We start from the raw sequence: 9,996 nt of genomic DNA, 5'->3' as shown, positions 1-9,996 counted from the left end.
ATCGCCGTTTTTTATTAGCTAATTGGCGCATTTTTAAAGACTTAGATTTAATCAAGGGGGAATCCTACATCTTGCATTTTCTGAACGCTCCTTGTTTCGTTTTCAAGCTAATGAGGTCTTACTAGTGATCATGCAAAAGCCATTTTTGAGCACCCCAAGTCGCAAGTCATTGGACAGGACTCTAGATGCGTGTTCAACTCCCACGTGGTACCTCTGTGAGCCACCCTGAGCTCGGGTTAAAACCCTTAAAACTTTGTGCATTTTCTTTCTGTAGAAAGCAAAACAAATCCAGTCTTAAAGGGCCGACTTTCGGCTTCCCAAAATTGATCCTTCTGGGAAGCAATCGGCATCCCGCAGGGCTGCGGCATGACTCAAGACTTAAAAGGCTCCCTAGTTATAGCGACTCTGGACGCCACCGCCGCTCCGCGCTAGTCGCCGGCCCGCGCGGCCGCCACTCCACTGTCCCCGCCCGCCCCGGCGGCCTCGCGCGCCGGCTGAGGAGGAGGGGCGCGCTAGGCAGAGGTCGCCGCCCGGTTGAGCAATCCGGCTATGCAAATAAGCAAGATTACGATAGCCAATAGAAAGCCGACTCTGCCCTGACGCGCGCGCCCAGAGCCCGTAGTATTTATAGATCGTATTTAAAGAGCCCTTGGGAGTCTCCCCGGGCCCGGCTGGGCGGCGGTGGCGGCGGCTGCGGAGGTGCATTTAACCCGGCGCGCGTGAGGTGGCGGAGCGGTCGCTGCTGGTCCCATCCCAGTGGGGGTGTGGGACGTGGGAGAGCGTCCGAGCACGTTCCACCGTGGTTTTTACCCACTTCCCAGCCTTGGTTTCTGGAGAGGGGGAGGAACTGCTGCAGCTTGGGCAATTTTTTTTTTTTTACTTAAAACAAAGCCAGGGATGTGGAATCTCACAAAAGCTGGGGGGTTAGAAGGGGGCAGAACGTTTGAACCGACCACGCCCCGGCCCCACATTTGAGCCACAAACGGGCGCCGTTTCCTGGTGCTGGCCTGTGCTCTGTAGAGGCGGCCTTCCTGGGGGGAGGGGAGAACAATACGGCCTGAAAAGCCAAAAGTCGTGGAATTTGGGGGCGGGGTTATTGGACCAGTTCAAGTGTATTCGTGGAAAATAAATTGCAAGATAGTGGCAGTGATTATCTTGGCTTTCAGTCGATTGATCTAAAGACTTCCCAGCCGGCAAACTGCACACTGCAATGCGAAAGCAGGAAACTGGCATTACGTCAGAAGAGAAGAGACCCAAATTGCAGCCATTGCATCTGCAGGGCTGGCTTTCTTCCTCTCCCAAATTTCCCCCTTTTATTTCTTGCAAAGGTTTCGCTGGCCACTGGCTGGGGCACTGGATGCCCCGCTGTGCGGCGCTGCGGGGTTTCCCGCAAAGGCGGGGGAGGGGGTGGTGGAGGGAGGCGTTCGGGGACTCCTCGCCTGGGTGCCCTGACCTGCTACACGTCGCCCTCCTCGGCGAGCTGCTTAGAAGCCACAGCTAATTCCTTTCAAAGATAGCCCGGCGCTTAGATGGATTTCCTAAATTCCAGGAGGGGGTGGGGGGCCAGCACGAAGTGCTCAGCTGCTATCCTTAGTTCAGCGTGAGCTCAGTCAACCCCAGGAAAGCAGGTGGTGTATGGGGAGAAATCTCAACAATGTGTGGAAACGGACGAGTTCTCTACACCTTGTCGGGGATCTTATTTCTCAGTGTCGAAGGACATGATCACAGGACACCTATTCTCTGCCAGGGTCCCATCTTCTGGGGCCTTGTCACTGCTCTTCAGAAACCTCTTGACGGACACGAAGCAGGAGAGCGTTGTGAATTAGTACATGTTTGCCTCTTGGAATGTTGAGTCTGACACTAGCTTCACCTGCTCTGCTGCTCCTTCACTCTCCAGTTCGGGGTCATTACAAGGTAACCTTAGTAACCAGTTCCAGGCTCCTGCCCCACTCCACCCCTGGGCAAAGCTTAACACAAAAAAGGTGGTGACAATAGCTAATGATTATTGACTGTTCTGTGCTCTGCAGCTTGCTGAGCGCCTTGTCAGACTTTATCTCACCAGCGTTGGATGAGGTGAGTACTATTATCCCCGTTTTACAGATAAGGAAACTGATTCCAAGAACCCAGCGTCCACTAGGTAGAGGGATGGGAACACACGGCCGCCTGACTCCAAAGCCCACAGTTAACCTCTTTGTGCCAACTATATGGGGGAGGAGAGACCACAGTGGTCTGGGGAACTTCCAGGCTCACCTCGCCTCACACCAAGAAGGCAAGGGCCTTTATTCATTCCTGGTATCCTGTGAACTACAATAAACCTAGTCCTGGTCATGGGGCACCTGGCTGGCTTAGTCAGTAGAGCATGTGACTCTTGATCTCAGGGTGGTGAGTTCTAGCCCCATGTTGGTAGTAAAGATTACTTAAAAAAAAAAAAAAGACAAAAAAGCAAAAATCAAACCCAAACCTAGTCTTGGTTAAACATGGTGGGTGTCAAGTGGCAGAATTAGCAGGTTTAGTCCCTTTATGTAAAAGAGACTTGGGAAAAGCTAAGTTACCTAAGCTAATTTTCTCATTGCACTGCGTTTGCAACAGTATCTTATAAGCTGTTTAATGATTAACTTTATATAGCACCTCATTCTGAGCTCAGGCCGTTGGATAATGTGAAATCCTTTTCTCCCCATTAAGCATATAGGGAACCTAAAGAACTGAGTGAGATTGCCATGTAAATTAGGATTGAGGCCATGATCAGAATTAGCAGATAGCCTAATTCAAGGTCAGATGAGTCCTGTCTTTGTTTTCCCCATTGGTTGCCTTCTCTCTCTTCACCAGCATCTAGGCAACCGAGAGAGAGACAGGGAGGGGGAATTGCCTGTGCTTGTGAAGATTGTGATTAGTGTCTGGGAAGGAAAATCCAAATGAGGAAAGGTTTAGAGGGACGAGGTTGTACCTGTTTATACAACCACAGCTGTATACACAGGTATACCTCGGAGATACTGCAGATTCAGCTCCAGATCCCTGCAATAAAGCAAATGTCATAAAAAAGTGAGTCAAATGAATTTTTTGGTTTCCCAGTGTACATACAAGTTATGTTTGCACTATACTGTAATTTCTTAAGTGTGCAATAGCATTATATCTAAAAAACAATGTATTTAATTTTAAAATACTTTATTGCTGGGGCACCTGGCTGGCTCAGTCAGAGGAGCATGCAACTCTTGATCTCGGGGTTGGGAGTTTGAGCCCCACCTTGGGTGTAGTGATTACTTAAGAATAAAATAAATACTTTATTGCTAAAAATGCTAACCGTCATCTGAGCTTTCAGCAAGTCATAATCAGTGATCACAGATAACCATAACAAATATAATCATTAAAAAGTTTGAAATATTGCCAACAATTAACCAAAATGTGACACACAGACATGAAGTGAGTATATGTTGTTGGAAAAACGGTGCCAATAGACTTGCTCGATGCAGGGATGCCACAAAGCTCCAATTTGTAAAAAAGCGCGATATCTGCCAAGTGTAATAAAGCAAAGTGTAATAAAACAAGGTATGCCTGTGATAGAAACAAGTGATCTGAAAGCCAGACACCTGATAGAGGTTGAAGCTCAATTCTGCCCCATCCCAGCTGGAAGGCCTTAGACAAGTTGTGAGATGTGAGACCCTCATCTGTGTTTCCTCATCTGTGAAATGGAAGGAAACCCGCTGCACGTGCGCTGCTGGACAGCTTTGCTCCTCACATTCTCCTCTGCTACTGCCCTTCCTCCTCTAGTTCTTTAAATGCTGATGTTAAAAGATCAAAATCCCTGCCTCGGCCCAGTCTCCTCTCACTCAGCACACTCTTCCTAGATGATTTTATCCAGGCCATGGGCCCAGCCACCATTCGGAGTCCTTCTCTCGCCCAGGTCTTTTTTCTGAGCTCCAGATCTGTGTATCTGACTATATATGGAAGTCCCCACTGGACACCTCAAAGTTAAATGTTCCAAACTGAACTGGTCATTATCTGTCTCCATACCTCTTATGATAAAAGGTCTGCCCTGCCTTTTCCCAGGTGTTGAAGTCAAAACCTAGCTAATTCCTCTTTCCCTTAACCAACGCATCTAATTAATGGCCAACTCCTACCGTGGGTCGGGCTGTTAGCTGCCTTCTGTCTCCCAATCCCTAAAACCTTCTTCACTGTGCAGCCATAACCCCTCAGGGGCTTCCGCTGCCCTCAGAATGAAGCAGGGCATGGGTTACAGAGCCCCTCAAGACGAGGTCCAGACCTAGGTTTCGAGCTGTTCCTCATGCTGCTCTCTACCCTTCAGCCATTCTTAAATTCTTTTAATTCTTCTAATGGCACCAAATTCTTTCTTTGTTTTTCTGAGCTTTAGCATAAGCTACTCCTAGAATACTGCCATGCCATGTCATCCCATCCCCTTCCCTTCTTCTAACAGCCCCTACTACCCTTTCAGTTCTCACTGTATGTTACTTCCTCGAGAAAGCCCTTTGACCTCCACTCAACGCCGCTGTAGGTGTTCCTGAGCTTGCTTTCCCGTCGGAGCACCTATACACTGTATACTAAACGCCTTTAAACTTGGCTGAAGTGGAAGGGGGATACATCAGAATCATTCAGGGTGCCTTGTCAACCGGCACCCCAAAACTCCATCCACCCTTCCCACTCCCAATCTGCCACGAGTGTGTTCTGAGCTGAAAATCACAACACCATGAGCCCCTGGCGCTGATGATGTTATGCTGTGTCCCCCAAGTGTGTTAGGAAGAAGAAAGGTTGAGAATGGCTACATTAGGTTGGCAGTTCCACAGGGAAAGGGGTGGTGTCTGTCCTGTCCACCTTTATCTCCTTCATGCCTGGCACAGTGTGAGGCACAGAGTAGAAGATACTCTGGAAGGAAGCACTTGTGTGATTATTTGGAGATGTGAGGATTAGATAAAATATGTATATCGAGCCACCAGGTCGTAACGACATTGGGTCAATCTGGATTGTCTTTCTTCCACTTGCTAAAATGAGGCTTACGGCCCCCCTGCTGGCTCAGTCGGTAGAGCAGGCAACTCTTGATCTCAGGGTCGTGAGTTCGAACCCCAAGCTGAATGTGGAGCCGACTGGGAAAAAAAAAAGTAAACAAATAAATAAATAATGACGCTTAGGAGTTACCATTTGATGCTTTGTGCCTGTCATCCTTGTCATCCTTTATCTCCCCCAAGTGAGTGAGAAAGATACTTACAGAAGGTTCCTAAAGCCCTGCCACATCACTGAACTTTTCTTTTTTATTTTTTAAAAACACCTATGAAACCTAGGCCTGATTTTTGACTGAAACTCCATTATTAGTAAACAAACTGCCTCATATATACCCTTTCTCTGTTGGTCTGGATTTTTGTTGGTTTTAAGAGAGAAATATATCTCCCAAAATCCTTTTTGGGGGGAAGCCATCTTCAGAAAAGGAATTTTATTCAGGCTGCCTTTGAAGAAGTGAGACCGAAACTTGGGAGGGGTCAGACTGGAGCTAGAAAGCTGTCAACTGAAAGCTAGTGAGAGCCTTGGCACTTCTCCAAATGTGGACGAGGGCTCCATTGGCAGATGGATGGCTGTGAGGCATTAGTGGCCTCAGGTAGTTCCCCCCAAAAGAAAACAAGATACAGCTGGCTTTGAGTCAGGTCTGGATATACATTTGGCTGTGTGGGCTTTGTCAATAGGACAGCCTCTCTGGGTCTTCCTTCCTTGGTAAAATAGGAATTCCATTTGTCCGCCAATATGCTCCACTGATTGTCAGAATCAATGGGTTGCATTTGCAGAAATACTTTGTCAGATGTAACTATAAAGTACTATATAAATATAGAGTGTTATTAATATACAGTAATTATAAATATAGAATATTAAGTTATGAGTTGGAAGTCAGCACACATTTATTGACAACATGTGGATGATAAGACACAAAAATGAATGAAAAGGAAAAGAAATTTATGTTTGTTGATCCTGCCCACTTCTTTCCCAAATGCTTTGCAGTCATTATCTCTTCTAATAGCACAAATATTCTGCCCTCAAGAGGCTGGTATCAGAAAGGTGATGCAGGCACATCTTAAGCCTTACAGAAAGCAATAATGATAATGCCAAAGTTGTGAAATGGGAACTCAGAGGAGGACGCTGTTAATCTGCTAGCCTCTTCGAGGTGAGGGGCAGGGGAGGGAGACAGAGAGAAATATTGACATTGATGCTAAGGCCTTGAAGAATACAGTAAGATAAACAGACCCATAAAAAGGGGAAGGGCACGTCAAGTAGAGGGAACAGCAGTGGTGAAGGATGATGCTAAGAATGTGTCTGTGGAGGGAAAGGTAAAAGTTGGGTGGTGTGGTAGAGAATGTGACGCAGTGGGTAGACATCAGGGTGAAAAGTGAAGCTGGGTTGATCCTGGAGGACTTGATGTGCCCATGCTAAGGGATAGGGATTTTATTCTGTAGGTAGCAGGGAGTTAGTCTCCCAGACATGTTTTATCTAGAAGGAAAGTCACATGGTTAGACTTGTCTCTTTTAGAACGATGGCAGCATGGAGACCAGCCTGGAGACAAGGAGGCGAGTTGGAAGTAATTGCAGTTCAAGCAAGCGATCATGAAAGCCTACAACAGTGGTTTTCAAACTGTGGGTTGCAACAGTTTGGAAAAGTGGAATCTTGAAATGATTTTAGTGGGTCACAACCTGCATTTAGAAAAAAAATAGATTTGAATGGGAAAATATCAGAGTCTCATGTAATAAGGATCAATGTTTCATAAAATTTCTTTTTGATTTACTCATGCATAAATTTCTAGGCAATTTGAATTTTTAATAAATCCATTTCTATAATAGATTTAAATAACCTTCAAAATGAACAAAGTGGATTTACTTAAAATTTAGCATGTTTAAGTGCCTATGTTTCAACATAGGCACCATTACTTTGGATAGAAAGCATGACAGCTTGAGGCCATTCAATATAATGTAGGGTTTATAACCTGGAAGTTAAAAGAAATGAGGGGAAAAAATGAGTGGTTAATTATTAGGTTTAAATCTTGAGTAAGTTTCCTCTTGGATGCAAATGGTGTCTTAGAAGTGATTTTATGAAAAATGTGAACTACAGAATGCATATCCCAGGTCGAATGCAAAATGTATTCTTACTGTAGGGTCAGGGTTCAAGAAAGCTTAAAAACATTGCCTTGGGGGGCGCCTGGGTGGCACAGCGGTTAAGCGTCTGCCTTCGGCTCAGGGCGTGATCCCGGCGTTATGGGATCGAGCCCCACATCAGACTCCTCTGCTATGAGCCTGCTTCTTCCTCTCCCACTCCCCCTGCTTGTGTTCCCTCTCTCGCTGGCTGTCTCTATCTCTGTCAAATAAATAAATAAAATCTTAAAAAAAAACAAAAAACATTGCCTTGGAAGATGGAGGCAGTGGCTCTGGAGTGAGAGAGAAGTATCAAGATATCAGAGTAATTTCTGAGGTACAATTAAGACCAGTTTACCAACTGGAGGTAGGAGTAAAGGAGAAGGAAATTCGGATGATTCACAGGTTCCTAATTTGGGCTGCCAGGGCACATGGGGGTATAGTTCAGTTCAACCAATATCTCTTGATAGGAAGTACAGAAACAGACGACTGAGGAAGGCAAGGTCGAGGCCCTTGAGGAACTCCACGTGGGTAAAAGAGATGCGTAAGCAGGGCATGTTAACAAGGTACGGTAACTGCACTCATGAACGCGTTCACAAGATGCTATTCAAGCTCAGGGGAAGCCCAGGCTGGCTCATCACAGAAGGTTTCTGGAGGAGACATCTTTGAGCTGAGTTTTGAAAGAAGAGTTAGTCAGTCGGATAAGAAGGAAACGATCTAAAACCAGAGAGGTGGAACAGAACGTTTGTGTGTGAGGAGTTGTGTGCATACATATATGTGAATGCATGTGTGAGACAATGTCATAAGCAATTTAGTGTTACTAGAACGCTGGGAAGTCAGAGATGCAGTTGGCAGGGGTAAAGAGCCAGGTTATGAAAGGCTTTGTCTATCATACCAAGGAGCTCAGAGCTCTTGTATGAGATAAAGAGCCACTGAAGGGGTTTTGAACAAGGTTATTAACAAGGTCACAGGGGATTGTGTTTTAGAAAGCTTGCTTGACAGCATGTGGAAAAGGTCTTCACAGGCAACTAGATTGAAGATCAAGAGCCAAGAAATGGGGACATTAGATTAGTCCAGGTGAGAGATGATGGCCTGAATTTGGGCAGTGAGAAAGAGATGAAGAGAAACAGAGACACAAATTGGCAAGGCACGGTCACTAATTGCATATAGAGGACTCCACCAGTCAGCGTCTAATCAGGAAAGCAGAGCCTGTGTCAGTGAGTTTCGTAAAGAGATTTAACATGGGGAACTATTTTTGAAGGTGTTAGAACAAGGAAAGGGTTCATAGGAAACCGTTGGAAACCCCGAGATTAGGAAGAGCAGGACTACTATCCCTAAGACCAGAGGAACCAAAGAGTCAGGTAATGTCACCGGAGCCCAGGACCTGTGGCTGCCTAGAGGGAGCTGGACCCTGAAAGAGATGCAGTCAACTCGAGGAACAAGAGCGAAGAAATGCCCTCTCCTGGCCCTGTTATCTCCACTGGCCTAGCCTGACTAGGAGTTTGTTGGCAAGGGAGCCTGAGCAAGGTAGCTTACCTTTTGCAGGAAGAGCAAAGCAGAGGAAGGAAGAAAATAGATCTGAGCATAAATGGCAAATGAGCAAGGAATGAGGATAAAGGAGAAAGAGTACACTGATTCCTTCTGGCTATCTTGCCTGAATTGAGATGGGGTGGTAGTGTCAGAACCTGAGATTAGGAAACCAGGAAGATGGTGAGGGGGAGGGGGATGAGGGAGGGGAGACAGAGGACACAAATAGTCTAACTTTTAAAAACTCCCTCACTGGGGCATGTGGGTGTCTCAGTCATTTAAGATTAAGTGTCTGACCCTTGATTTTGGCTTAGGTCATGGTCTCGGGGTTGTGAGATCGAGCCCTGTCTTGGGCTCTGTGCTCAGTGGGAGTCTGCTTGGGATTCTCTCTCTCCCTCTCCCTCTGCCCCACCCCTGTGCGTGCACACACGCATGCGTGCTCTCTCTCAAATAATAAATAAATCTTTAAAAACAGAATAAATAAAAACTCCCTCATTGTAGTATTGTTATGTATACACAGGATTCACAGGTACAATTGATTTTAAAAGAAAAGTTCTAATAAATGTTCAGAACAGCTTTATAACTGTATTTTTTAACATAGGGGAAGAAACCTCCATGCTCTGAAATGCACGAAATTTCTGCCCCCCAGTACTTGAACCTTCCTCTAGGTATCATTTATAATGTTGGTGTGAACTAACATTAGGAAAACAGGAGGAAGTTATTGAATCCTTACCAAATACCATTCACTACATGGTTCACGTAATGTTTGCACACAGCAGATTACATACACTACCTCATTTAATTCTTATGATAGTTTTATGAGGTTGGAATTATTATTCTTCCTTTTTTACAGATAAGGAAACTGATATATAGTGGGTTTTGGTCCATCTTCTCCCTTCCCACCTAAGCCTCTCAACCAGTAAGTGTGAGCTGGGACTGGGACTTTGGGCTGTTTAACTCAAAACCCATGACGTTCACCTCTGTACTATAAACCTCACAAACTCTAAAGTGTTTAAGTCCGAATAAATAAAATTGTGATAGTGTCATTGTGTCCATGTATATCTAGTTGCTTATGGAGTAGTGAACATTTTGATGGGTTTTCTCACATCCTGTTCACTATAGATTTTAACAATTACCATGCTTTTGTTTGCCGATCTGTAACACAGGAGTGCAGGACTCAGGACTCTTGGTAGAAGTAACAGAAATGTAAGTACACATAGGTCAAAGAAAAAAGAAGCTTATGGCTCCCTTCATATAAGAAGTCCAGGGGTCACCTTGTCTTCACCATTGCTGGATAGGCTCAACCATCGCTACGGGATTGTTTTTCACTCCTGATCTCTTGGCTTCAGCCCTT

At 45.5% G+C, this 9,996-nt stretch overlaps 1 long non-coding RNA gene across 1 annotated transcript; it reads left to right on the top strand.

The window, feature by feature from the left end:
- Positions 1 to 675: 675 nt before the first annotated feature.
- On the top strand, positions 676 to 5,928 carry LOC130544888 (uncharacterized). Its single transcript, XR_008961596.1, has 2 exons — positions 676 to 1,914; positions 2,028 to 5,928. It is a non-coding gene; the product is annotated as an uncharacterized LOC130544888 (long non-coding RNA).
- The last annotated feature ends 4,068 nt before the right edge of the window (positions 5,929 to 9,996 follow it).

This window comes from Ursus arctos, unplaced genomic scaffold, assembly GCF_023065955.2.
Source record: "Ursus arctos isolate Adak ecotype North America unplaced genomic scaffold, UrsArc2.0 scaffold_26, whole genome shotgun sequence".
Taxonomy (NCBI): domain Eukaryota; kingdom Metazoa; phylum Chordata; class Mammalia; order Carnivora; family Ursidae; genus Ursus; species Ursus arctos.
This window is presented reverse-complemented; position numbering and strand designations above follow the sequence as displayed.